The sequence below is a fragment of the Cygnus olor genome, chromosome 18, assembly GCF_009769625.2.
Source record: "Cygnus olor isolate bCygOlo1 chromosome 18, bCygOlo1.pri.v2, whole genome shotgun sequence".
Lineage (NCBI taxonomy): Eukaryota > Metazoa > Chordata > Aves > Anseriformes > Anatidae > Cygnus > Cygnus olor.
Genome location: NC_049186.1, coordinates 10,129,523 through 10,142,015, shown reverse-complemented (window position 1 = coordinate 10,142,015; position 12,493 = coordinate 10,129,523). Strand labels below are relative to the sequence as shown.

Genomic DNA, 12,493 nt, shown 5'->3' with positions numbered 1-12,493 from the left:
AATCAGGCCCCGGAGCCACACAGATCCCTCCAGCCTCCCACCCTGTGGTCCAGCTTTTCCTCAGCAGCCTTTGAGCACCAGTTTGACCCCGTCCAGTTTGGGACATGCAGACTGCCAGAACCTCAGGCAGCTGAGGCAGGCGGTGTCTCTGAGCCTGCCTAGGGCCCTGGTCCTGAGCCGCATCCTGCCGGGGTGCTGAGGCTGCAGTTAGTTACTGCACACTTTTGCCATTGCTCCTCCGGGCCCAGGTTTGGAGGACTGAGGTAGCAGAAGGCTCCATCCTCCTCCAGCAGCTTCAGAGTAAAGGTAGGAAGAAAGAAAAGGGGAGCACAAGTGTATTCAGGCCCCCCACTTTGACAAGTAGCTGTGTTCTCCAACCCTTCACTTAGGTTTTCCTGAATCCGTCAGCCCAAGGCCTCACCCACAAGCCAGTTCTGCCAGCGGTGTTCTTCCCATTGCCTTCAGTTGGCCATAAATCCCATAAATAAACTTCTTGGCACAGCAGCCCCAGCTATAAGGTGAGGACAATGGGGGCCGTAGGTCACACTGCAGATTTTTACATTCATATGGCTCCCTCTTGCCCAACCAAAAGGTAAAGCAGGGATGAGGAGAGGACAAGAGAGCAAGCAGGGCAAACAATATGAGGGGAAGATCCTGCTCTAAGCCATACTGCTGTGCAAGTATCTCCTCTGACCTGCACATACACTGCACAGGGGTGAACTAGGAAGCAAATCCTCTTCCTTCTGCTGCCACCCAGTCCCCAGCGGACCACCGGCCAGAAAGGAGGCTGCCAGTCACGCAGGGGCACTTTGATGTGGGCACAAAAGAGCAAGCCATTCGAGACGCTTCCTGCCTGGTGGCCTCCATCAGTTTGTGAAGCCTCTGAATGCTCCTGTTTGATCCGCTTGAGGATCTTTGAAGCCTCTTCTGTCTCACAAACAAATGATCCACTGCAACTTATTTTTAATCCTTTAAAAGGTTCCAGATATTCCTCTGTAAAAAATAACATACCCAGCCTGAGACTTGGTATCTCAGGGAGGAGCAAATTTTCAAGTATTGGTTTGGTCTGAGCACATTCAAACATCATCATCAATTTGTGAGTTCCTCGCTAGGAAGAAATGCCAAAGGTTCATCCTGTACTGTGACCTAATCCTAGGTGCTAAAATATTGGGATCTCAAGGAAAGTAGCTGTGAGACAAGACCGCAATGGCTTGGACTGCAGCATAGTGTATGGCACAGTTGATCTGAGGGGCTGTAAAGTTGTCTGGCGAGTGGAAAGAAATCCTGGCCAAGCAGCACAGTGAGAAGCTCAAAGCAACACTTCCACTGTTGTCTTTCATTTGCAGCTAATCATGCACACAAGGGCACCGCTCAGTGTTGCAAGCCATTTATATACCTACCCTCCTGTTAAGCTTTATGTGAATTAATTGCTGCTTTCCATTCCTTCCTCCATGTTTTGCTCTAACTCTCTATTTGAACAAAACACTAAAATTGCAAAATCCAGCTGAAACTTAACGGAAAACACCAAGTTCCATCTGGCCTCACATAAATTATGGTCAGAGTTGCCATTTTGAAGCACAGTTGTTGTTGTTGTTGTTGTTGTTTAATTCCAAACTATAAATCAGCTCAAACTGAGTTCAAACCAGCTCCAAATTGGGACCAGGTTTGCTCGGGGAGTTTGCAGACTCGAGCAAAAACTTTGGGTGAAGCCTGGCTAAATGCTGAACTTGCAGCGAGCCAGGTGAGCGTGTGGCCATGTACCAAAGGTTTCACAGGGCCGTAAGTTTAACAGAGAGAGGCCTGAGGCTGATTTGTGCTATGTGGGGATGTCCTTGCCTTCATAGAGGGGAGTTGGGAGGGGAGCACAGCTCAGGTGGCAGCACAGGCCACAGGTGCCCCTCGTTTGGCCTTGATAGGCTGCCAGCCCTGCCCCGGCCCTCCTCAGGGATATCTGCACCCGAGGAGCACAGTTTGCTCCTTTTGGCTTTGTTGGGGGTGATACTGGCAGCAAGTCCTGCTCGTGTTAGGGATTCTGCTACAGCCCTGAAGGACAATGGGACGGGGGAGCCTGGCGTGGAGGTGCTGGCAGGCCTGCGGCCCTGTGGGTGAGCTGAGCATGACGTGTGGTGGGAGTGAGTGAGGCCTTGCTGCAAAGGCCTGGGCGGAGATGGGGGCGTTCTGTGTCCAGGAGCTGGTCTGACCTGGTCCCTGTGGTGTGTGGGGCACATGTGGTGTCCTGGTACCTGTGTGAGAACAGGTAGGGCTCCTCCCTCCTCTGTATCATGACCTGTCTATTTTAACCTTAAAATAAGTCAGTCTGAGAGGATTTTTAACCATAGAGTCTAAAAATGCCTCACACAATGCTCATTTTTGTTTGTGGAAGCAAAGTAAGTCTGTTTTCTACATTCTTCTCTGGCTTTCTGGGCACTGGGGAGGTGTTAAGGAAGCCTTCCTCCTCAGCCAGGTCGTGTGCTGGGCCGGCACCAGCCCTGGGTGCAGCAGGCGGCCATGTCGCAGATGCGTGGGTCCAGGCATGGCAAGGATAAGGCCCTTAGGCATTAACTGTATTTCCACAGACCTGTCCTGCCTTTCAGCTATAGAGTGGCATTTGAGAGGCTGTAAATAATACAGGAGATCCTGTGGGATGACTTTGTAAGAGGAATTGGAAGTGAGATTACTTGGTGACATGAGCAGTGAAAACATCTCTTAACTCTTTAGTGAACGGTAAAGCTAATTATCATGTAAAGCATGCATAAATTCTCTGAGCAGGAGGCGCTGCTGCCCTTGGGAGGTGGAATATATGATTTTTGTTTTATATTTTTTTTAGTGGCTGCACATCTTTAAGACACAAATACTCAGCTGATCCTTTTTCCTTTTTGGCTGACTCTGTGCCTTCTGGAGTTGAGCATCCTCCTGTGATGTGTAAATGCTGAGTGACTTCTGGTGATCAAAGAATACGGGTTTGATAGACGTATTTCAGCTACCTATTTGATACCCAGACAGCATCTCATATCACCGCTCACATCCAAATGTGTCTGTTCAGAACACTTAGTAGATTAATTCTCTTCAGGCAACCGGTGAAATGGAAACCATTCCTTCTTCAGGCCCTGCTTCTGCAACCACGAGATGTGTGGTTGCAGGTGGCTTTGCTTATGTGGCACCCACGGGGGCCCCCTGGGACATGATTCAGATGTGCAAACCTTGTTCGGAGCAGGGGATTGGGACTGAGTTACTGGGCAAAGCACTAGTCCTGCGTTGTGGTAGTGTGAACAGAGCAAAATCCTAATTTCTGTCATCCATAAAATAGGATGGGGCAAATAAATCGCCTGTGCTTGTGGGACCACGAGCTGGGCTGGCATGCAGTGGTGTGCTGGGCAAACAGCTTGTGCAGGCGGGGGCTGTGTGCTCAGCAGACTGAGGCAAGGAGAAGACGGTGCCTATGGTGGGCTTGTTGAAGGCAGTAAGTGCTCTGAATCAAAGCTTGGCTCTCAGTGCAGACTTCCAGTGTGAAATGGAGCATTTCTGGTGTACCTGGTTGGGAAACATGCTTGTAATTCCTCTCAGGAGAAAGAAATGGTATGTTTGTATGTATGCATTAAAATATGTATATTTAAAAAGGACAATTAATGTTAGTGTTCTCATTACTTTGTCAGAGGAAGACCACCGTTCATAGCATGTGGTGAAATACATTGGCCTCCTACTTTTCTGATACTTCTTTTTGCCTTTAGTCAGAAAAAATGAAATAAAAGGCAGACCAGTATTTGTCCTCTGCATGCTGGAGGAAGTTGCTACAGAGGAGGTGCTCCCTGTGCACTAAGCTGTGGTACTGAAAAGGGAATTACAGGGGTACTGAAAAGGAAATTACAGGCAGTCTTTGTTTGGATCAGAAAGGCACTTCACAGAAGTGTTGTCCAGCTCCACTTTGTGTTTGCTCCTGCCCACTGGAGCAGGCTCCGAGTGGGCACAGCCTGGAGTGTGATGGGCAGAAACGAAGGCAGAGGCAAGTGATGGGAACCCAAAGGTTTTCCTCAACCATCTTGAGAGGTGGGGGGGCATGGCAGTGAGACTGTGGTGCCTGCAGATGTACTCATTGCAGAAATGCCATGGTTGCATGTCCACACACTACCATCTCGCTATTTAACCTTCATTACTGAGGAAAAACACTTTGGGTCTCTGAAAGAAGCAGTAAATGGCTGTCATTGGCTCCAAAATGTTGCAGGAATAGCAGGGGCTTTGATCTCCCCCCACCTCCTCTGCTGTGTGCTGTTTAAGATTTACCAAATATTGCATCTCTTCACAAAAAACTCACCTTTGTGTTGCTGCATATAATCATTGAATAGTGATAATAATAATAAAACTCCTAGGAAATCTCCGTGTGGCAACAAGTAATTGACCCAAGAATTTTCACTACAAGGAATTATTATTTTTTTTAATAACCACACAGCACTAGAGATCTACTTGTTCATCGGGGGATACACCACTATTGTTCTCATCAGTCCTGATGCTTTGCCTTCACCCTTTGAGTTTTCTCAAAGGATTGAGATTATTTGGTTTCTTTGAAGAACAAAGGATGAAAAATTTTTTTTAGATGACTGGCTATTTTGATCTGCAAGGTCTGCGCACAGTGTGAGGGAACAAACATCACTAAATCATTAAGGGAAAAAGGAAGGGTATGCATAATGGAAAGGAGAAACACAAAAGCCACCGAGCCCAGTGGTTAGAGGCAGGCGCTGGCAGCGGTGCCTGGGTGTTGTTTGCTGACCCAATGCAAGGTTTGCTGCCATGCTTCTCTGGCCCCAGTTTCTCCATCTACAAACTGGCAGGATTACCCTTTGACTTTGTCAGGTCCGGTTACTTGGCTATAACTCATTTCTCTGAAGGTCCGAGGGTTTGGAAATAACACAAGCAGGATGTCTTGCTTAACCAGTGCTCTGCTGCAAGATGCAAACCCTCGTGAACATGTCTGAAAAGCCCAGCAGGCTGGCGCTGGGCTGGGGCCAGCCTCGAGCACCCAACCTGTGCTGAAGAGGATGCTGCCACCAGGGCTGCCCCATTGCTGGAGCTGGTTCCAGCCTCAGGTACCCATCTCCCTTCAGGGGCATTTGCTCGTTGCACGTTCCTCTGTGTTTCTTCTCCTGAAAGCTTTTGTCCCTTCCTTGGTGATAGGGCCTTAGGTTTTTGCAGCATGAGGGGCCATGCATCAGATGTTCTGATAATGGTTGAAGCATTTGATTTTTGAGCCACTGTCGCTGGGCTTGCTGATGGCTCCTGGCATGTGGGAGGCTTGGAGGTGGCACAGTGCAGACCCCTGAGGCTTGACCCAGGACGCAGCAGAGTGAGGACTGGCCAAACCCAGCTGACTCCTTTGCCTTGTGGGTTTTTCAGAGCTCACCCTGCTGTCCTCCTGCAAGCAGCTCTGCAGAAAACCAAGGTCCCTCCCTGAGCCTGTATGTCATAGGATAACACACAAAAGTACTTCCTATTCAAATGCGCCTCTTCCACTGTGGGAGATAAGAAAATATCACATATGCTGGGGAAATAGGATTAGCCTGTAATTAAGCAAAAAATCCTTCTATTTAGCGTAACAATTTTTTTAATTAAAGAGCGAATATTACCTGCTAATTATAGGGTTCAGATATACATAGAGCAATGTTTAATTTGTATATGAGCCTCTATTTTTATCCTGTTTGGAACCAAAACTCAGATGTTAATATAGTCATTCACTCAGATGTGTAAGTAAGACATCTTTCAGGCTCCCAGCTAAACAAACAGCATCCTGCTGGGCCCGGCCTGTCACCGCTCCTGGCAGCTGGGACTTGGCGGAGGATGCTGCAGCTGGCTTAAAAATACTGTGTCTGAGCCCAGCTCTTGGTGGTGGTCATGTACGGGGGTCTGTGGGGACCATCCTGCTCGGGCTGAGCAGCCTCTGCACCAGAGTGCCGTGGAGGTGGACACGGACCCTGGAGGGCTGCAGGGCCCTGGAATTTGGAGAAGTTTTCGCCTGGATCCGAGCTCTGCAGCACGATCCTTAGCCAGGGCCTGGAGCTTGTCCTGGCTTTCTGAAAAGCTGTTATCCTGGTGTAGTTTCCAAAAAGTGTACGTGTCTGCGAGTGAGCCTGGACTGTGTTGTGGGTGAACTTTGCCATTTCTCAGTGGGCCTTGGGAAATGGTTCGCTTAATCTGCGGAGGGCAGGTGACCTTACTTTCCTCAAATGCTGCTCCCCCTGTTACCCAGCGGTTTTACATTTAGCCCTGCATTCTGCAAACACTTAAGCACATGTTTTCCCTCACACTTAATGGGAGCGTTCACTTACGTACAGTTAAACATGTGTACTGTTTTTCACAGGATCCAAGAGTCTGCCACAAATATTTCGGGTTCAACTTCCATCTTGCGCCCCTTGAGTTAGAGCCGGTCTTGTTTCAGAAACAAGCCAGTGCCCTAATTAGTCCCTTTGATGCGCTAATCCTCTTCCTGCCCTTTGGACATACCGACATGAGCATGTCCCTAACCTCCAGTGGTTTTTTTTTGTCAATTCAGGATATTTCTGACGACTTCAGGCTCCGTATGTCTCCCTGAGACGAATGAGTGCTCCTGACATGTGAGATGGTGGTAGCGGCGGTGGTCGTGGGGTTAACCAGAGCAGCTTCTGAAAACACAGGGAAGGAGAAAACGTCACAATTTCCCAAGTGCCACCTGCGAGTGGTTTCCTGGCTTTAGCAGCAGCCTGAGCAGTGCTGATGTGCTGCGCCTTGGTGTGGGAGTGGCTCTGCCCAGGGCAGCATGCACAGAGTTTAGCAGCAGAAGGAAGGCGATGCCAGGTGAGACGTGAGACCTGATTTTTGAGGAATATGCATTGTTTTCTGAATTCCAGCAAGAGCGTTTAGCTTGCACCAGCTCAGCCTGGCATCTGAGCAGGTTGGCTGTGAGGCTGTTCTCGTGCGTGGTCTTTGGGGGCACAGACCAAAGGGAACAGCTCGACTTGGGAGCGTGGGGCGGTGACAGGAGGAAGCCACGAGGACAATGTGGTGACAGCAGTGGCACTGGGGGTCACAGCGTGTTCTCCATGCCTTGGTTTCCTGCTCTAGCAAGGAAGTGTTAAAATCTACCTTGCAGAAAAGTGAGGCTTCCTCAATTAATAAATGTGCTCGCAGGCTTGCCAGATGAAAGAGATGCAAAATACCGTGATAGTTCCTTTTATGATCGTTAATAATAGTATAAGTTACCTGAAAGGCACAGTGCATGTCCCCGGCGAGCTCTGATCTCCTGTCATGCCTGGCCGTGCGGGATGGATGAGGCTCTGTCTCTTTGGGGAGTTGTTAGATGAGAAAACAGGCAGCAGATATTTCTCCACCCCCTGCTTCGCTCTATTCCCAGCACTGCATCACTCCCAAGGATCAATATCTGAACTGAGAAATTATATTATTAGGCTGCATCTTGTAATCACACATCAAGTAGAGTCCAATGTTTTCCCCTTGGCACGCGGCGGCAGGCCCTGATGGAGAGATGTTTCTTTTGAACAGATTAAGAGCATCCACCATGCAAAATATGTGGGGTGTAGGAGGGGGACAATCCTTCTGCAGAGCGTGTCTGACTACTTTGTGTGGATTGCTCCTTCCGAATTTGCATTACAGAAAAACAATCTTTTATTTATTTAAGTTGGAAATCCCTTTGCATCTGAACTTCAAGTGTGCAGCAAACACACTTTGATCATTTTAATGCAGAAGTCACTGATTTACAATAAATATTGTGTTTTCTTTTCATACTTCTTTTTGTTCTTTGAGAAGATTAGAGCAAAGGAAGGAAAATTTTGACCTCATTAGAATTGCCTGGCAAAAGAAGCGTGCAGAATGAAGAAGATGCTGGGCTTCACATTGTCTCAGGCTAGTGACAGAAGTTACAGTATCAATCTGTTGGTCTGTGATTGCTGATGCAATTTATCTGGACTGGGAGGAGAAGTGGCTCCATCCGCAGTGCCCACGGATGTGATCTGGGGGAGGTTGCTCTTTTGCTGTAAAGCATCAGGAGGAACCAAAACGTCTCGAGCTCTGATGGGGAGTGGTGAGAGGAGAGCGGTGCGGCACTGTGGGCGTTGCTGCTCTCCTTTTTCCTGCAGTTATCACATTTAACAAAAATGCAAGCAATTAATTCTATATCTGGGTCTGAACTTGTGATGCCAAGCCGATATGGGGATTGGGATTTAGCCCAAAAAGCAAAAAGGTCAGAAAAGCAGCAGGATCTCAGTGACCTTAGACACAGAGCTGTCCCCGGGTTATTTCTAGCAAACAGTCTTGGTGGCAAATGTGTGAGATCTGTGAACAGAGTTTGGGATCAGGTCTGGTGCCCCAAGCTGCGCAGCAATCGGACAGTTGCCTCCTCCAAAAGGAAGCTGGGCTCACTTACAGGGAGGGCTGAGAGTAAAGGAACCTGAGAGGCATCTTTGGGTTCTCCTAAATCCGGGCTTTCCCGCGGTGCCACTGAGCTCAGGATCCAGCCCATTGTCTTTGCTTTCGGTCCCTGATTTATTATGATAGGGGACTGCAATCAGGGTAGCTTAGCCTAAACGTGGTCCATCCTCAATTACATGCTACTGTGCTGCTTCAGCGTGGGTGCTGCTGCCTCCCCTCAGCACTGCCGTCCGCCCCGCGCCTGGAAAGGCTTAGAGACGAGCGCTGGTTTTCACTTAAGCCTCATTTCCTGCCAACTGAAGGGGGTTTGAGCGCACAATTCCCTTCGTACCCAATTTGCAGTGAGTAAGTTTTGCTGGGAAAGCTCCTTGGACCCTGGCGGCGTTACGGCAGGTCTGGGTTCCTGTAAGCGAGGCTGTTTCCATGGACAGCACCGGCACGTCCTGGGAACACTCAGCTCGAGCCCAGGCAACATTTTCCAGTTATTATCCAGTGAGTTTGGGTTTCCCACTGACAATAAAACAGTGGGGAAAAGAAAGCGATTAACAGCTTACGACTCTATCTAGCTCCTTCTGAGTAAAGCTCCTCGCTTTGTTTTGAGGCTCGGAAGATGAACTGTACAGGACATTGTTTGCAAGCGCGTCCTCTGTTTTGGAAAACCTCCATATATTTTGTTTCCTTGTTATCTGCATGGTTGTAATTAGAAAATGATGTGCCTGCTACATGACCTCCTCATAAAGAACATATTTAAAGTGAGACAATAACATTCAATTCCCTTTCTAAACCATCAAAAAGAAAATGGTTTTCAAGGCATTTCTTCCTCCTTCCCCATTCCCTCCCTTCAGCCACTTGGGTGGTCTCATTTGACAAGTTTTACAATAGAGGGCTTTTTTTTCCCCCCTCCATGGACAAACATGTAAGTGCAGGAGGAAATCTGGAACTGGGAACCAAACAATCCCCCCCTCCCCAAGAAAAACTCGAAGGGGCTGAATATCAGTGGATTCTTCCACTGCTCCTGGCAAAGGCAGCGCTGTGACTGCCTCTTCACTGCGGCCCTTCTCAATCACTTTACCAACCTAAAGAGGCCTCAACCTGAATGCGGATTTGCACCCCTGACACTGAGCATCAACACGGGAGGTGTCGGCAGCCTCCAGCTGTCCTTTCTGCCTGCCCAGCTCAGCTGTGATGCTGCCAGGACATGAGACATGCCAAGGGCCGTGCACACGCACCCAGGCTGGAGAGCTGCTGCATGTGCGTGTGCAAGCAGCAGGGGATTTGACTCTTTTAGTGATTTCTTTGTTAATCAGCTCGTGTGCTTTTGCAGGAACCGGACAGAGCAGGTCTTATGGGGAGCGGCTTTGTGCCTTGGGAGCTCTCCCCGTTGCGGTACCAGGAGGGTGCAGGTGCACAGCAGGGGCAGTGCCTGCACTGACGACAGCTCCGTGGCTGCGATGTGCTCCCGCAGAATGTGCACCTGCAGTGAGAGGGGTGGCTGCGAGCTGGGCTTCCAGACAGGTGAGCAGCAGCTTCACCTAAAAGCCTGTAAAATACTAATAAAAAAAAAATCATGAAGCTATAAAGTGCATTTAGCAGCTTCCCACTCAAATTCTGGAGAGGGGGAGCTGTGCTGGCACCACCCTGTGCGAGGCAGAGCTGTCACTGGTAACTCTCCCTAGAGTCCAAGGGTCAGGTTTTCATCCATATTTCCAAACTGACTTCTCTGTGCTTTCCCCCCTTGGCTTTTCCCCTCAAAATACCCCTGCTGTGGCCCTACTGGCAGGAGCAGCTCTGAAAATGGTTGTTCAGAACAAGGTCTGGAGAAGAATCCTGTCCATCTACGGACACTGGAGCCCTGGGAACCAACTCTCTTGCTGGGAACGTGTCTCAGGCCTGAAGTGCCCAGTCGCTTACCTACATGGCATGAATTTCAAATGCAATACGCTGCTTCTGTCAAGCCTCTTCTGTAGTTAGTCATACCTTAGTAGCTGGGGAAACAGATCAAATACTGTTATAAAAACATGGGGGGAAAAAAAAAGAGGTGCCAGGTTCTTTTACAGCTTTATTTGTGTACTGTATTATCTGTCTGTCTGGGCTTACAGCCTTTGACACTGAAATGACAGCAGGGAAAAATGTGAATATTTAAAGGCGAAGCTAGAATCAGCATTTCCATTTAGGTTATCGCTTTGTGTTGTCTCTGGCATTTTAGCTTCACTGCAGTGAGGTTTGAGATCTCCATCTGGTCCTGATGGACAAAAGCTTTCTTAGAAAAGGGATCAGGACAGAAGGAATCAGTCCATGGTGACTGCAAAGCTGTTGGAGTCCTATCGGAAGACAGGCAAGTAAAGCAGCCCTGGATCTGATGGATTTTATCTCGTTAAATACAAATTGGACCATAATTTTCATGTCAGAGTCATTCTACTGCATCCAGCCACAAAAAACATGACTTCTCTAATTGCTTATAGAGCAGCAGGACCAAGTCTGCCCACTTGGTGCGAAGGGGGCTCTGAGGCAGAGGCACTGTGAAGCTGCGCTGCCTCTCGCTCCCACTTGACCTACTCGAGAATTTAAATGCCGATGTTTTTATATCATATAAGAATGCGATCTGTTCTGTATCTAAGGCAAATCTAAAAATAGTTCTCATCTCAGCCATTTTCAAGATTTTTTTTCCTGCAAAAGGTGAGCTCCTTGTGATCCTCCTGGATAAAAAGCATTATGCCGAGGCGTGCTGCTGGAGAACACACATCATCCATCACAGCCCTGCTCGCTTAGGGTGCTGTCACTTCTTCCTGTCTGTGCAATCAGAACTGTGCAGAATCATTATTTATGTACAGGACAGGCTTTGAGTGACAGATCAAATGATCAGATTTTAGCGTGATTTAGGAAAATTAGTTAATTTGGCTAGGGAAATCAAGGATCCCCATGGAGCTTGCAGGGTAAAACTTGCTTCAGATGGTTCATAAACAAAGGGCTGTGTTGCTAGGATTGCTAAGTTCAATGGATTTTGCTTTTGCAACCCACTGTTGCAGTTTTACTCTTTCCCTTTCTGTCTGGGAGATATTTAGTTGCCTCTTAGTCTTATGTTTTCCTTCTGTTTTTTATTTTTTTTAAATTTTATCGTTTTCAGTAATCCTAACAGCAGGATATGCTTCTATGGAAAAAAATATCTCATGGTAAATAACAAAAAAGTGAATATTAGCAAAAAGTGTGGGTCGAGGGAGCCTGGCTGAACTGAGAGCATCTCTGCAGGCAGCTGGGCTGGGTACGTGCACCCATGGGCAGGTGGCAGGGGGAGACGTGGAGGGGCACAAAGCCACAAGAAGCGTGCAGGGGATGGTTCCGCGCCCCAGCAATGTCTCTGTCTCTCTCTCACAGTTGCCCTTAGACATGGTTAAGCTGCTATATCGGGGTGTCCTGGCGTATCTCCCAATGCCATGACGTTCCTTAGTGACTCTGTGTTTGTTCTTGGTTTAACGTTGCAAAACAGCTCAGGATTCCTTGATCTTGCCTTGTTTGGATTCTTTCATGAATTGCATCCATGTGTCCGAGGCACCGAGCCCTTTCACACGGTTGGGCAATATTTGCGTTAGGAACAGCAGCTCTTTCCTACACGAGCGTGGGTCGTTGTTCCTCCCAGTCCCATGTGAAGTACGGGGCTTCAGATCCGGGCATGTGGCGGCGAGTCTGGGACACAGGGCTGCAGGATAAGGTCTGCTCCTTGTGTTTTCCCTTGAAGCAGCTGTCTTTCCCTTTCAGGCAGGACATTGGCCATGCCTGAAAGCCATTTAGAAATTTCAGGGAGTGCAGGTTTCAGTAGCCTGCCTATTAAGCGGGATTTCTTGCCAAAACACATTACTCTGAGATCTGCACTTGTACTCAGTTTTCATGTAGGAGTAAAAGCAGCAGATTTAACACCAAAATCCAGGCCAGTTTGGATGTGGGTACATATGGAACAGCTTGAGTCCTTGTGGCAGATACCACCAGGTGATAGATGTGAGCCAACAGCCCCTCTTGCACGAGACAGGAGGAACGATGGCTGGAGATGCACGGGGAAGGCTCTCCATCCGCTCTGACATGTATACGCCTGTGA

The 12,493-nt window shown here is 48.5% G+C and overlaps 1 long non-coding RNA gene across 2 annotated transcripts in view; it reads left to right on the top strand.

Annotated features, from left to right (window-relative positions):
• The first annotated feature begins 979 nt into the window (after positions 1-979).
• LOC121057183 overlaps positions 980-12,493 on the top strand; it is an 89,877-nt gene continuing 78,363 nt past the window's right edge. Inside the window, exon 1 of one of the 2 annotated variants that reach the window (XR_005813690.1) lies at positions 980-2,105. This is a non-coding gene — a long non-coding RNA (uncharacterized LOC121057183). The other variant, XR_005813689.1, reaches the window with a different exon arrangement.